Consider the following 16,388-nt stretch of genomic DNA (forward strand, 5'->3'; position numbering starts at 1 on the left):
ATACTGATAGATAGTTAAAACCGTTGCCATACCTTTTCCTTTATTGTCATAGTTTATTATAAACCGTAGCAATATAAATAAAACCGTTACGATAGCTTAAAGAAACCGTTGGTATACCCATACATGACAGTAACAATAGCTTACGTAAGTGTTGCATTAGATAATATGGTAGAGGTTAAGAACCGTTGCATACACAATATAGTAACGGTTTTAAACCGTTCCAATTGGAGAGAGTAATCGTTCCAAATCATTCCAACACAGAAAGGAAAAACCGTTGAATAGACGTGTCTACAGCAACAACGATGCAAACCGTTGCAAGAACCGTTTCTATAGCTCTATTGGCACGCAGACTGATGGAACGGGCTATAAACCGTTCCAATACCTCTATGGCAACGGTTTAATGGTCTATGGGAACGGTTTTTCATGCGTTACCGTAGACCAATTTTTCAGTAGTTGTCCAAAACAGGAAACTAATAATTGGAAGCAAGAGCTTGATGTTGGAACAAGACATTTCTGTTTCTGTCGATGCTGATGAAATGTGAGCAAAAACTGAAGATTATTGGCTCAAACTGGAATTCTTGTATCGATCAATGGGGTGTTGACTGGAGTCGTTGCAACTTCTGATCCTTTAAAGCCCCAAGGGAAAACTTGCAAAAACTAACTTTTAAGTCTTATAAAGTTAGTAAACTAGTAAATATGACAATTAGCCTGACAATCTTGAGGCTTGGAGGCATAATTAACTGTCGAATAGCAAGGGAAAATGATGTTTGCATGTAGTTTCATGTACCAGATGAAAGCAAGTGTCAAGTATTCAATAGTGAGTGTGAGTCAGTTCTTTAGACTATATATGTTAATTGCAACAACGGCAGAGCCAGAACTTTTACTAAAAGGAGTCAAAATATAAATAATAAAGTATGCAAAGAAATCAAAGGGAGCAAACATATAATATATAGTATACAAAATAATTAAAACTAAACCTATTTACGCAATGTGATTTTTCGACGAATTAGGAATGTCAATTGACTCCCCGTGCTAATGAGTGGCTCTGCCACTGAATTGCAAGTCTGTAGAAGTAAGTGTGAAATGACCTTTCTATTTCCATTATGTGATTGCTTTTGGATCAGAATTGCTAACCCCATTAACATTCATTATGATGCATGATTAGAAAATTTTAGTTTCAAGTGTTTTAGGTGATACCCTTTGTGTTAATCGGTGGCGAACCCAGAATTTTGTGCAAGCGGATTCAATCGTAGAAGTCCATAACTAATATAAGCGGCATAAGGCACAAGGAGTAAATTTTTTGTCTTTATTGCTCACAATATGATCTCGTAATAAAGTCCTTTTAAAATCGGTGCTCTATATTTTAAATAAATTTTTGCTTATTTTAATTTAAAAAATCTAACTTTAGCTAATTTATTAAACTTTAACCAAAATTTTTTTGACCAATTTTAGAATTTATTAACTCAAAGAAATTTGATTTATTATAAAAAGGCAAAATACCTTAAACCACCCCTAAACTTGGGTCAGATTATTAGTATCCTCCCCGCACTATGTCCGGTCTTAATTACCCCCCTCAACTTGGCCTTTTGAGGGCCATTACCCCTCTAAACGCTGATGTGGTAAAAAGTGTGGGTGCAATCGCCTGCCACGTGAATTTTTCAGTCTATGTGGCATTTTTTTCAAACTATGTATTTTTATAACTTTTTAGATGCCTTGACTATTTATTTTAATTGTATAAATCTTTATTTTCAGGTCAAATTCATAAAAAGATTGACTAAAACTTTATTATTTTTTGCCAATTAAAAATATTTAGCCTAAATAATGTAGTTCTATCCAAGTGTTATTATAAATTGTATTCGAAAAAAATTAACTAAAAAGTAATATTCTTAAAAGGTAAAAAATATTTTATTTTTAAAAAAAATGCCAAAATAGACAGAACAATCCACGTGGCAAGTGAGTGCACCCACACTTTTTGCCACATCAGCGTCTAGGGGGTAACGACTCTCAAAAGACCAAGTTAAAGGGGGTATTTATGACCGGGCATAATTCGGGAAGGATACTAATAATCTAAGCCAAGTTTAGGGGTGGTTTAAGGTATTTTGCCTTATAAAATTTTTTAGCATTTATTAGGTAACAAGTTATTATTTGCAAAAGAAGACAATAAGAAAAGAGTACAAATTAAATTAAATTAACACAAATAATCAAAGAAAGAGAGCTTATACACACACAAACCAAAAAAAAAAAAAAAGAACGAAAAAATTCCAACATAAACTAAATTAAATTAAACCAACAAATGACTAGTAATTTCAAACAAATATACTTGCAACTGTGCAAGTCCTATCAAATTTTATGAAAGGGAGAACTTAAATTACCTTCTGGAGTAAAAATGTAAAATAAACTTCAATATAATTTCTATTAAATTTATGTAAAGAAAATAAACTATAAAGTAAAATAAAGAAAACTACAAAATACATACAAGGAAAATAATTACTCTGATTGCAAAGACAGTTATACCTAGCTATGGTGCTATCACTATGGCTTTTTTTTTTTCTTTTGTAACGCTTGTTGCAATTTATACAAACAGATATTATGAACCCGCTTCACCACTTTTGCAAGAACAAAGATTTTATCAAGTGGGTTAAAATATAAATTTTTATACATAATTTACGCAACTTTAGCCTTATACATATACACAATATTTTTTTTATGAAGCGGGTTCAGTTGAACCCACTTACACAATATCTTTTTTTAATGAAGCGGGTTCAGTTGAACCCACTTAATACCACATGGGTCCGCCCCTGGTGTTAATTAGTTGTTTATTATGTATATACTCAGGAAGATTGGTTAAGTTCATTTTAACAAATGAATATGAAACGAATTCAATACGAATTCATCTTCCATAACTTAAATATTCGTATGTAACCTCCCTTGTAGACTATATTCATTTCGCTTGTATCGTTAATTTCTTTTCATTAATATTTTTCTTTGTTGGCCTTCATTAAGTATCCATATTCATAGTCGGCTAATTATATAATAAAATTATTTTCTTTTTTAAAAAGAGAACCTAGGACAAACAGTTTTGTTTTTTGACTTTTTTGAATATGATTAAATATAACATCATGAGACGTGGTTGAATTAAATTAATGGAATGAAAATGTCTATACGCAAAACCTAAAAGTCAAAATGCCCGCGAAAGCAACGGAAATGGACCCACCCCAAGCCGCTTAACTAGGAGGCAAAGCTTAAATTGAACTTGGAAAAAGGAAATTTAATTTTATCCAGAATTAGATTTGGCCTTAATTATTTTTGGAAAAAAGGTATATTTGTATTAGTTTTCGAGAGAAAACTTAAGTTTTATGCACTAATAATATTAAGTGAAAAATATACGGTATACAATTAGATTACTTATAAAATAATTAAAGATAATATTGATAACGAGTTAAATTATACTAATATTATAAAAATCTATATTGAGTAAAATTTTGGAACATATTTGTGTTAGTCTACAAGAATCTGCCTTGTCTGTACATACAGTCACACATCTCTATAACAACATTCTTGTGTAACAACATTTCACTATAAAAACTAAATTTTTCCGGAATCAAATATCATGTTTTGTTATAATATATGTTCTCTACAACAACAATTCGTTATAATATTCAAAAATATACGGAATAAACGAGACCGTTATAAATAGGTTTGACTGTATATATTTCAAATCAAACAACTTTGATTTTATTTTAGGGAACTTTTTTTGAAAACCTTTTTAACCAACACAAACATAGTCGGTTGATCAAATACTTTGAAATTAAATACACATCTTGATCACACAGTAATCCTGTGAGATGTCCTAAAATATTTCAACATCCACCAATAACTAGCCCTCAACTTTATAACACCAACCAAATAAATTAAAGTTGCAAAAGCATAATTTACAAGCAAAACAAAATCCATTTTTTATTCATCATTCAATATATAACACCAACTGTTCAATTCAAGAATTGAGCACAGAAAAAAACCTCTGTATCAATGGCGACTGCTAAGTTTTTTTCATTTGCGTGTCTAAGAAATGAGAGCAGTAATTATGGAGAATTATCACCAAAACCACATTATCCATCAATGCCTAAATATCCAAAGGGTGTTTCTGTATCTACAGATGAAGAGAAAAGTATACATGGAACCGAATCAAAGGCAGTTTTTTCAGTTAATGGGATGAGTTGTTCTGCATGTGCTGGATCTGTTGAAAAGGCAATTAAAAGACTTCCTGGGATTAAAGAAGCTGTTGTTGATGTACTGAATAACAAAGCTCAAGTTATTTTTTACTCCACCTTTGTCGATGTGAGTCTAATTTTATTTTCCTCCAATTATTTGTTGTGACTGTGCTTGCGCCGAGGGTCTCTTATAAACAGTCAACCTGTACAAGATAGGCTTGTAGGGTTAAGGTCCGCCTACACATTACCCTTCTCAGACCCCACACAGTGGCAGATCCAAGATTTAAACTTTATGGGTTACCTTTTAGGTGATTAGCATTGAACTCATTGTATTCGAGGCGGACCTATATTGTACCGGAGGGGTCACTGACACCCGTAAAGTTGGGCAAAAATTCCATATACACGTATATATGTCTTTAGAAAATAGTGATATATTATAATAGTTTACACCCTATATACAAAGCAGATTTTGGTTGAACCCAAAAATGCATCCCCGACCCTCAAATCCTGGGTCCCCCTCTGATTGTATTCTTAAAGTTAAGTTCGGAGCTACTATTAATGGCAATTTTATTAGACTTTTATATATAAATTTATGCCCCGCGTCAAAAGTATTGGGCTGAGTTGGGCTGAGTTGAGGATACACCGGGTATGCCGTTGTTATTTGTTTCATAGTAGTACTATTTTGTTTTTGCAAGAATTTTCTGGGATTTTTAATTGGTTAAAGAATGTAAAAATTTGTTGTTTTGGAAGTTTTAGTGGATTCTGCTAATCATACAGGCTTATTTTATTACGTAGAAATTCTATTAGGATGTCATCGAGCTGGTTTAAGTTTCTTGAGTATCATAGTTCAAGTTATTATTTTACAGTAGTTTTGTTAATGTGAGTCCAAATTTTCTTTCAATTTCTTATTAGCACTACTATTTATTTCTGCAAGAGTTTTCTGGAGAATTTTAGCTGGTGAAAGAAGGTTAAAAAATTCATTTTTTGCACGTTCTTTCTGGATTCTGCTAATCGTATTGAAAATGTTGGTTTATGTTTAGTTAACAATGGCATGCTGAAAATGTTAGTCAACAATGGCATGTCAATTGGAAGAGTTGGTGGAAAGAGTTGGTGTGGATGCTAGGAGGAAGCTTCCTCCTTTGATGTCACCCATGACATCAAGAGGAGGTAGTTTGATGTCACCAATGACATCAAGAGGAGGTCTTTACCTCTATAAATAGATGCACTCCTTCACTTGTAGAAATCATCCCAAAATAATACAATACATTGTAGTGAGTAGAGAGTTAAGAGAGAAATTCTCTTAAGTGTAATTGGGAAATCTCCCCTTCCTTTGTTAATATTAAAAGGGCAATTGTTCTCTGGTGGACGTAGGATTATTTTGATCCGAACCACGTTAAATCTTGTGTTCTTTCTTTTACGTTTCCGCTAACAATTGGTATCAGAGCGACATGATTCTTTAACGATCCAAGGAGAAAGAACAAGCAAATATGAGTTCCATGAAGTTTGAAATTGATAGATTCAATGGACGCAACAACTTCAATATCTGGAAGATCCAGATGATGGCGTTACTGCGGAGGGAAGGTTCAATCCATGCTATTGACGGAAAGTATCCTACGGATATATCAGCTCCCGACAAGGAGAAGATTGAAGGGGATGCATTGAGTGCAATCCAACTATCCCTTGCACCTAACGTGCTTTGTGAAGTGAGTACGGGTACCGAAGAGACGGCCAAACAGTTGTGGGAAAAGCTAGAAGGGCTATACCAAGACCGATCAGTGACAACAAGAATGTTGTTACAACGGCGTCTTCACACATTTAAGATGGGGTCAGGTACTTCGTTACAAGATCATTTAGATGCGTTTAATAAACTTGTCATGGACTTACAGATTGCAGGAATTAAAAGGGAGGAGGAGACGCTTGCATGTGCTTTGCTATTTTCATTGACTTCAGGATATCGTGATATTGAGAATTCAATGATGTATAGCAAGGAGCCTATCAAGCTTGAGCAAGTGCGGCAGACACTTAACTCTAGTGATGTGCGGAGGCACATTGAAGGAGATAGAGATGACCAGGCAAGTGGCCTCTTTGTAAGAGGCCGGACTAGCCAACAGGGAAAGACCAAATCAAAGCACAGATCAAAGTCTCGTGTGAACAAGAAGAATACAGAGTGTTGGGGTTGTGGCAAGAAGGGGCACTTTGAACGAGATTGCCCAATGTCAAAGTCCAAGGAAAAGGCGAGTGCATCTACAGTTGAACAGGTACATAATTTTGATAATGATTATGTACTAACAACATCGTGTAATAATAATAGTAGTTATGAAAACAAATGGGTGTTAGACTCTGCTTGTACTCTGCATATGACGTTCCGAAAAGACTGGTTTAGCAGCTACGAGAAAAGTGGAGGAACCGTAGTAATGGGCAATAATGCAACTTGTGCAATAGTTGGCATTGGCTCAGTTCGGGTTCGCTGCCATGATGGAATCGTGAGGACTATTACACAAGTCCGTCATGTTCCTGATCTGAAGAAGAATTTGATCTCCTTGGGTACTCTGGATGAACAAGGCTACAGGTACATGAGCGAAGCAGGAACTATGAAGGTGACTAAAGGTTCTTTAGTCATGCTGAAAGGCAAGCTGGAGAACGGCCTTTACACATTGGCCGGAAGCACCATTGTTGGCTCTGCAAATGCATCTACAGTGCAGTTATCTAATGATGACAAGGCAAGACTATGGCACATGAGACTGGGTCATATGAGCGCACGTGGACTGGAGATGTTGAGCAATCGTAAACTTTTGGAAGGTGAGAAGATCAGCACGCTTGACTTCTGTGAGCACTGCGTTCTAGGGAAGCAGAAGAAGGTCAGCTTCAGCACTGGCAAACACAAGACAAGAGGAGTGCTAGACTACATCCATTCAGATTTATGGGGTCCTTCTAAACTTCCATCGAAGGGCGGAAAGAGGTATCTTCTCATTTTTATTGATGATTTCTCACGAAAGGTTTGGGTGTATTTTTTGAAGGCAAAAAGTGATGCTTTTGAAGCATTTAAAGAGTGGAAGATTTTGATTGAAAATCAAATGGAGCGGAAAATCAAGTATCTTCGCACAGACAATGGCTTGGAGTTTTGCAATGAAGAGTTTAATGAATTCTGCAAGGTTCATGGGATCTCAAGACATAGGACTGTCAGGCATACCCCACAGCAGAATGGAGTTGCCGAGAGAATGAACAGAACTCTTCTTGAAAAGGCTCGTTGTATGCTCCTACAAGCCAAAATGTCCAAAGTATTTTGGGCTGAAGCAGTTCACACTGCTGCTCATATTGTCAATCGATCTCCAGCATCGGCAATTGACTTTAAGACTCCGAATGAGGTATGGTCAGGTGAACCCTCTAACTATTCATACTTACGAGTATTTGGGTGTCCAGCTTATTATCACGTTAATGAAGGAAAGCTTGAACCAAGGGCTAAGAAGGCCATATTCGTAGGGTATGTGGATGGAGTAAAAGGGTACAAACTTTGGTGTTTGTCTTTACTCAAATTTATAGTTAGTAGAGATGTCACCTTCGATGAATCCTCTATACTTGATCCCCGTAAAGTTTCCGTGGAGTTTTCAGGAAACAAGAACAACGAGCAGGTGGAGCTTCCGGTGGAGCTTGCCAAGGAAAAGGATCAAGAGACTCAGGTTAAAGATGAGTCAGAAGATGTAGGCGTTGAAGAACTTGCTGTCAATGAACCATACACAATTGCGAAGGGGAGGGAGAAGAGGCAGACACGAGAACCGGAACGCCTTATAAATCAAGCAAACTTGATTGCATATGCGTTCGTAGCTGCACAAGAAGAGATTAAAGATCTGGAGCCCTCCTCGTATATTGAAGCAACTTCTTGCAAGGATGCCGCACAATGGCGGTTAGCCATGACTGAAGAGATGGAGTCTCTTCACAAGAATCAGACATGGGTCTTAGTGAAAAGACAAAAGGGGAAGAGGACAGTTGGATGCAAGTGGGTCTACCGAAAGAAAGAGGGAATTCCTGAAGTGGAAGATGCTAGGTTCAAGGCGAGATTGGTTGCAAAAGGTTTCAGCCAAAAGGAGGGAATTGACTACAATGAGATTTTCTCTCCGGTCGTGAAGCATAGCTCAATTCGCGTGCTACTAGCATTGGTTGCACAATTTGACTTGGAGCTTCAACAGCTTGATGTCAAAACTGCTTTCTTACACGGTGATCTAGAAGAGACAATCTATATGGATCAACCTGAAGGTTTCCTAGCTGAGGGAAAAGAAGATCACGTATGCCAACTAAAGAAGTCTTTGTATGGTTTGAAGCAATCCCCTAGACAGTGGTACAAGAGGTTTGATGCATTCATGACTACACATGAATTCTCAAGGAGTGCATTTGATAGTTGTGTGTATCACAAGAAGATGTCTGGTAACTCAATGATTTATTTACTGTTGTATGTTGATGATATGCTTATTGCTGCTAACAACATTACAGAGATAAATGCTTTGAAGAAACTATTGAGTAAGGAATTTGACATGAAGGATTTAGGAGCTGCAAAGAAAATCCTTGGTATGGAGATTTCAAGAGAAGACGATGTTGTACATCTTTCTCAGAAGAGGTATATTGAAAGGGTTCTCGAGAGATTCAATATGCAAACGTGCAAGCCTGTAAGTACACCATTAGCTCCTCATTTTAAACTTTCAGAGTCACAAATGCCTCAGTCCGAGGATGAGGTGGAGCATATGTCAAAGATTCCTTATGCCAGTGCAGTTGGTAGTATTATGTATGCTATGGTATGCACACGTCCAGATATTGCTCAATCTGTAAGTGTGGTAAGTAGATACATGTCCAACCCAGGAAAGAGGCATTGGGAAGCTGTCAAGTGGATATTGAGATATCTCAAAGGAGCTTCTGGTGTTGGTCTTACCTTTCGAAAAAGTGGTACAGGTATTTCAATTCTCGGTTATGTGGATTCTGACTATGCAGGAGATCTTGACAGAAGAAGGTCCACAACTGGATACATCTTTACCCTCGTTGGCAGTGCCGTCAGTTGGAAGTCGACTTTGCAGTCGATTGTCGCTTTGTCTACGACAGAAGCAGAATACATGGCAGCAGCGGAGGCGGTAAAGGAAGCTATCTGGTTGAAAAGTTTAGTAGCGGAATTGAGTTTGGTTCAGCTGGAATCAACTCTTAGATGTGATAGTCAGAGTGCTATTCATCTAATGAAAAATCAGAGATTTCATGAGCGCACTAAACACATTGATGTCAGATTTCATTTTATTCGAGATGTTATTGATGAGGGAACTATCAAGGTCGTGAAGGTTATCACAGACGATAATGCTGCAGACATGTTGACCAAGATAGTCCCGCTCGCTAAGTTTGCACACTGCAAGGACTTGGCGGGGGTGTGCATCAACTGATGCAACTCCGAAGAGAACAGTTGCTAGGTGGAGGTGGTATGTTCAACAATGGTTTGATTCTTCTTGTTTCTTACAACGGGGTTGCCCAGTAAGCTTAGAAGTTTTGGCCAGAGTTGTTCACACGCTCGAAACGCAAACCAAGGTGGAGATTGAAAATGTTGGTTTATGTTTAGTTAACAATGGCATGCTGAAAATGTTGGTTTATGTTTAGTCAACAATGACATGCCAATTGGAAGAGTTGGTGGAAAGAGTTGGTGTGGATGCTAGGAGGAAGCTTCCTCCTTTGATGTCACCCATGACATCAAGAGGAGGTAGTTTGATGTCACCAATGACATCAAGAGGAGGTCTTTACCTCTATAAATAGATGCACTCCTTCACTTGTAGAAATCATCCCAAAATAATACAATACATTGTAGTGAGTAGAGAGTTAAGAGAGAAATTCTCTTAAGTGTAATTGGGAAATCTCCCCTTCCTTTGTTAATATTAAAAGGGCAATTGTTCTCTGGTGGACGTAGGATTATTTTGATCCGAACCACGTTAAATCTTGTGTTCTTTCTTTTACGTTTCCGCTAACACGTATAGTATAGAACATACTCCACTGAACATGTTATGCATGTTGTAAGCAACATGGTTATTTGTTTAGAAGTGAGGTATTCCATTGAATATGTTGTATATCTTCTAAGCAACTTGGTAAGTTCCAGTTTTTAATCCTTTTGCTCTTCCTTTAAGTTTTCACTTTTGGCTAAATGTTGGTTGCGTAAGTGGAAGTAGAATTCTGTTATCTAGTCTATTTCACCCTGATTTTCGGCTACTTCACCCTGAAGAATCAAGATTGTCGTTATCAATTGTTCTCCAAAATTTTGAGAAACTTCGCTCATTCGTGGGCTAGTTTCACTTGGGAGTTGGTGTTTATCGATGTCTATTTGCGGATTCTTGAATTTAGCATGATTGCAGTTACTTTGAGCAATGAGCGTTTTTGAGGTCAGATTCATCTGTTTTCAGCTAGTATTAAAACTAATGACGTTGGTAAAAAAATTATCCATAGTACTGCAATAAATCTGCATTGACATATTAGTACCAGTACCCTGCATCATACAGCAGTAATTCTAGAAGTAAAAGTTAGTAATTGGTTTTCCAGACTTCTTAGCTATGCAGGTCATTAATATTAATATTCAGTGCTAGCTACGCGTAGATATACTTCTACTTCTCAAGAAATACTAGAGCTACTGTTCTTTAAGTTGTTAGATGTTTGGACAAAGCGGTTGCTAAGAATAATTGCCCAAATGTGCAGGAGGAAATGATCCGCGAGACCATAGAAGATGTTGGATTCGAGACAACACTGATTACAGAGGAGACAAATGAAAAAACCTCCCAAGTCTGCCGGATACGTATAAAAGGTATGACCTGCACTTCTTGCTCCACAACAGTTGAATCTGCTTTGCAGTTGATCCCCGGCGTACAGAAAGCACAAGTTGCATTAGCAACCGAAGAGGCTGAAATCCAATATGATCCGAGGATATTAACTTACAGTCAGCTTTTAAAAGCCATAGAAGATACTGGATTTGAAGCCATATTAATTAGCACAGGAGAAGATAGGAGCAAAATATTGCTGAAAGTTGATGGAGTATTCACTGAAGATTCAATGAGGATTATTGAAAGTTCTCTTAGAGCACTCTCGGGCATTGAAGACATTGATATTGATCCTGAACTGAAGAAGTTATCCATTTCTTATAAATCAGATATAATAGGACCTAGAAATTTTATTCAAGTAATTGAGTCAACTGGTTCTGGAGAGTTCAAGGCAATGATATTTCCGGAAGGAGATGGGAAACAATCCCATAGACAAGAAGAAATCGAACACTATCGTCAGTCCTTTCTCTGGAGCTTGGTTTTTACCATTCCGGTTTTCTTGACCTCCATGGTCTTCATGTATATTCCTGGTCTGAAGGATGGATTGGATATTAAAGTTGTCAACATGCTTAGCATTGGTGAGATTTTGCGCTGGGTGCTCTCTACTCCCGTGCAATTCATCATTGGCCGACATTTCTACTCTGGTTCTTACAAAGCACTACGTCATGGTTCTGCAAACATGGATGTTCTGATTGCTTTGGGAACAAATGCAGCCTACTTTTATTCTGTCTACTCGGTGTTGAGAGCTGCAACTTCTCCAAGCTTCAAGTCTACTGATTTTTTTGAGACCAGCTCAATGCTCATTTCCTTCATTCTACTTGGGAAGTATCTTGAAGTTTTGGCCAAAGGAAAAACATCCGAGGCTATTGCTAAGCTCATGAACTTGGCCCCTGAGACAGCAACACTATTACAGTTTGATGACGAAGGGAATGTGGTGAAAGAGGAAGAAATTGATAGCCGACTGATACAGAAGAACGATGTGATCAGAATCCTTCCTGGAGCAAAAGTAGCCTGTGATGGTTTTGTCATCTGGGGACAAAGCCACGTGAATGAGAGCATGATAACTGGAGAATCTCGGCCAGTGGCCAAAAGGAAAGGCGATACGGTGATTGGAGGAACTGTGAATGAGAATGGTGTTCTGCATATTAGAGCTACTAAAGTTGGATCAGAGAGTGCTCTTTCATAGATTGTTCAGCTGGTTGAATCAGCACAAATGGCTAAAGCTCCTGTTCAAAAATTTGCTGATCGTATTTCTAAATATTTTGTGCCTCTTGTGAGTATTAACTGGCTTGCTGTTGAGATTTATGTTATCATCTTATGACTCTCAGAGAGTTGATGATCTTTTTGCTATTTCAGGTTATTATTCTCTCCTTTTCCACTTGGCTGGCCTGGTATTTATCTGGGAAGTACAACAGCTATCCTAAATCCTGGATTCCGTCTTCTATTGATAGTTTTCAGCTTGCCCTTCAATTTGGTATATCTGTTATGGTTATAGCTTGCCCGTGTGCTCTTGGTCTTGCTACTCCAACTGCTGTAATGGTTGGCACAGGAGTTGGTGCTTCTCGAGGTGTTCTTATTAAAGGCGGGCAGGCTTTGGAAAGCGCACAAAAGGTACGTCCCAAAAATTCTGAACTATGCTTCCGGCAATGCCAGTTCATAAAAATTTAACTTGACAAAAATTCATCATCTGTTCCTGTAGGTGAACTGTATAGTGTTTGATAAGACGGGGACTCTTACAATGGGCAAACCAGTCGTTGTAAATACTAAGCTTTTCAGATCTATGGTACTTCGAGAGTTTTACGAATTGGTTGCTGCAGCGGAGGTAAATTTTAGTCTGGTTTGGACTTGTTGAGTGGCCCCTGTTGTTGAGTATTCTTTTGTTGCCCTACAAGTTCTATCGCCTTTGTTAACTTAGCCACGTTACTGTCCCCCTGCTAGTTTCGAAAGCATTTAGAAATGATGTTCTTTGAGCCTGGAATTTGTTGCATAATATTAGTGCAGTTAAAGTTGTAGCATCACAGGATACCCTTCAGAACAGTTTATGCCTTTTAAACTAGATTTATCAAGATAATGCTCCGATATTCTCCTGCTGACTCTGCTTAAGCAGACAATATGAGGCACTATCATTTTTGAAGTCAGTGGATTGGATGAAGCTCTAACGTTAATGACCTCATTCAATCTTTTCTTTGAGTCTTCACTATCGGGGGCTAGATGGATAGCTAGTAGTTATGAGCAGCAGTACCCTATCTGTTAATTTTTTCTGGCTCACGAGTTCCTCGGACACTATCATGGTCAAACATTTTTCTAATATAATGAACACAAGCGTTTATCCTTGCCAATATCTAAGAAGAATATCTTAAACTTGAATTTCAGGTAAATAGCGAGCATCCCTTGGCCAAGGCAATTGTTGAATATGCTAAAAAGTTTAGAGAGGATGAGGAGAATCCTGTGTGGCCTGAAGCCGAGGACTTTGAGTCTATAACTGGCCACGGTGTGAAGGCTGTTATCCACAACAAAAAAGTAATAGTTGGAAACAAGAGGTTGATGTTAGAGCAAGGCATTTCTGTTCCTGTTGATGCCGATGAAATACTAGCAGAAGCAGAAGAATTGGCTCAAACTGGAATTCTTGTATCAATTGATAGTGAACTGATTGGTGTTGTTGCTATATCTGATCCAGTGAAGCCTGGAGCTCGTGAAGTCGTTTCTCTTCTTAAGTCTATGAATGTTGAGAGTAAGCTAGTAACAGGTGACAATTGGGGAACAGCTAATGCCATTGCCAAGGAAGTTGGCATTAACGATGTTATCGCAGAAGCAAAACCTGAAGACAAAGCAGAAAAAGTGAAGGAACTACAGGTAAATTTTGATAACTTGAAAAGATAACAAATTTTGCTTTTAAAGAACTAATTAGCCTAATTTAATACTAAAATTTTCTTCTATTATACTGATTAGTACTCCATCTGCTCCATTTTACATGACACTCTTTCTTTTCTAGTCCGTGAAGATAACACATTTTGCTTTTAAAGAACTAATTAGCCTCATTTAATACTAAAATTTTCTTCTATTATACTGATTAGTACTCCATCTGCTCTATTTTACATGACACTCTTTCTTTTCTAGTCTGTGAAAGGGAGCCTTGGCGTAACTAGTAAAGTTGCTGCCATGTGACTAGGAGGTCACAGGTTCGAGCCGTGGAAACGACCTCTTGCAGAAATGCAGGGTAAGGCTGCATGCGATAGATCCTTGTGGTCGGGCCCTTCCCCGGACCCCCCGCATAGCGGGAGTTTAGTGTATCGGGCTGCCCTTTTTCTTTCTTTTCTAGTCCGTTGAGGAAAAGAATGACGCATTTTCATATTTGGAACCTATTTAGCTTAAATTTTACATTTAACCCTTAAAGTATGTTATAGCCATAGAAATGTCATGTTCTGAGGACACTTTTGGTATGTGCCAAAAGCCTTTCTTAAACTACGTGTCCAGTAAAACACCCCTATTTGTTAAGGCTGGTGCTTAATTCTCTTAATTGATCAGCAGAGTTTGGGAAAAGTTGTTGCAATGGTGGGAGATGGAATTAACGACTCGCCAGCGCTTGTAGCAGCAGGTGTTGGAATGGCAATAGGTGCAGGGACAGATATAGCTATTGAGGCAGCTGATATTGTCCTAATGAAAAGCAATCTTGAAGATGTCATAACTGCTATTGATCTTTCCAGGAAAACTTTTGGCCGAATTCGCCTGAACTACTTTTGGGCATTTGGCTATAACCTTCTTGGCATCCCTATTGCTGCCGGAGCTCTTTTCCCGTCTACTAGATTTCGTTTGCCGCCGTGGGTAGCAGGAGCAGCAATGGCTGCCTCTTCAGTAAGTGTTGTCTGCAGCTCTCTTTTGCTGAAGAATTACAAGAGGCCAAAGAAGCTTGATAACCTTGAAATTGGAGGCATAACTATTGAGTCCTAAGATCTGTAAATATGTTACATATTAGGAGTATAATGTTTTCATTACTAAAGCATGTAAATATGTTGCTCCGGGCTTTGGTCTATTAGTAAGAGCGCAATGATATGTGGGTTAAACTAGCTTGGTTGCATTCTCATAATGGTAGCTTCCTCGACCTTTCTGTCTACTGAAATTTATGGGAGTTAGAAGTATTTGGCCAAGCTTTTGGAAGAAAAAAAAAATGCTTTTGAGAAGAAACAGAAGCAGTTTTGGAGAAGAAAAAAAAGTTTTATAGGATGAGCCGGTCGATCCTAACATTAGCACACCTAGGGGTTCGAACTGATCAACCATAGACAAAGCTTATTTAAGTGGAAAAGGATAGATGAACTGACTCATTATCTATTGAGTTTCGAACTGGCGCCACTGATTGTAGGCAAGATTCAAGTACAGTGATTCATTTTTTAAACTATGTTATTGCAAGTTCATAAAAGTAAAATTGTAGGTATAGCTAGTGAAGTGTCCTTTCTATCACCATGTATACCGATATGTGGTTGCTTTTGAACCAGAAGTGCTAATCCCATTAATTTTGAAAAAATTACCCTCTATAGCCCCTCAAAAATTTAAGAGCCCATATTTTTGCCCACCGACATAAAATGGGGAAGTTTACATAAATACATGTAGAATCATAAAATATTTCTTAATCTACAACTATAAAGTAATTAACATATCTTACAACTTAAACACGATAAAAGAATAGAAGAAATAGCTCTTAATACAGTATCTTCCTATAAATGAGGAAACTGAATATCAAACATATTTAATAAAATCAATTGTTCCCTAAAAATACTCCATCACAATTCCTATAAATAAGGAAACTTAATACGGAAAATTCTCCATTGGCTTTTTATTTGTATTCTTCTTCTCCACCACATTTTCAACAAACAATCCATTCTTTATCAAATTTTCTTTTCTCTAGTAGCAGGAGAAATAATCTTTAAATAAAAAGTACCCAAAAAAAAAGAAGGGAACAAAGTAGATCATAATCAATTTATAACATGTAACAAAGATATGATTTATTGTATATTATATATACCAAGTGTCATATAAGTTTATATTATATAATGTATTGTATACTGTATTGATTAGTAATATACATCCGATAAACTAAAGTGGTATTCTACAATAAAAGGTATGTTGTATTTGTCACACCTCCTTTTTACCCCTCCAAAAGATAATGTGTATTATGGATTGTGGGTTAAAGAGTTTTTCCAATTAAAGTGACAAACTTGAGTATGGATTATTTTATTTACAGAGTCGCCACTTGGAATTGATTTTTAGGTGTTCCAAGTCACCTTTTATTTGAATCCCTAGTCAAAGGAAGGTTTGACTCTATTTTTTATCGGTCTGCAAAAACAAAGTTCGGGTAAGGAAT

General features: G+C 37.3%; 1 pseudogene; it reads left to right on the plus strand.

Moving 5' to 3' along the window:
• Positions 1–3,879: 3,879 nt before the first annotated feature.
• LOC104213459 (probable copper-transporting ATPase HMA5) lies at positions 3,880–15,096 on the plus strand (annotated as a pseudogene).
• Positions 15,097–16,388: the final 1,292 nt, after the last annotated feature.

This window comes from Nicotiana sylvestris, chromosome 8, assembly GCF_000393655.2.
Source record: "Nicotiana sylvestris chromosome 8, ASM39365v2, whole genome shotgun sequence".
NCBI classification, from domain to species: Eukaryota; Viridiplantae; Streptophyta; class Magnoliopsida; order Solanales; family Solanaceae; genus Nicotiana; species Nicotiana sylvestris.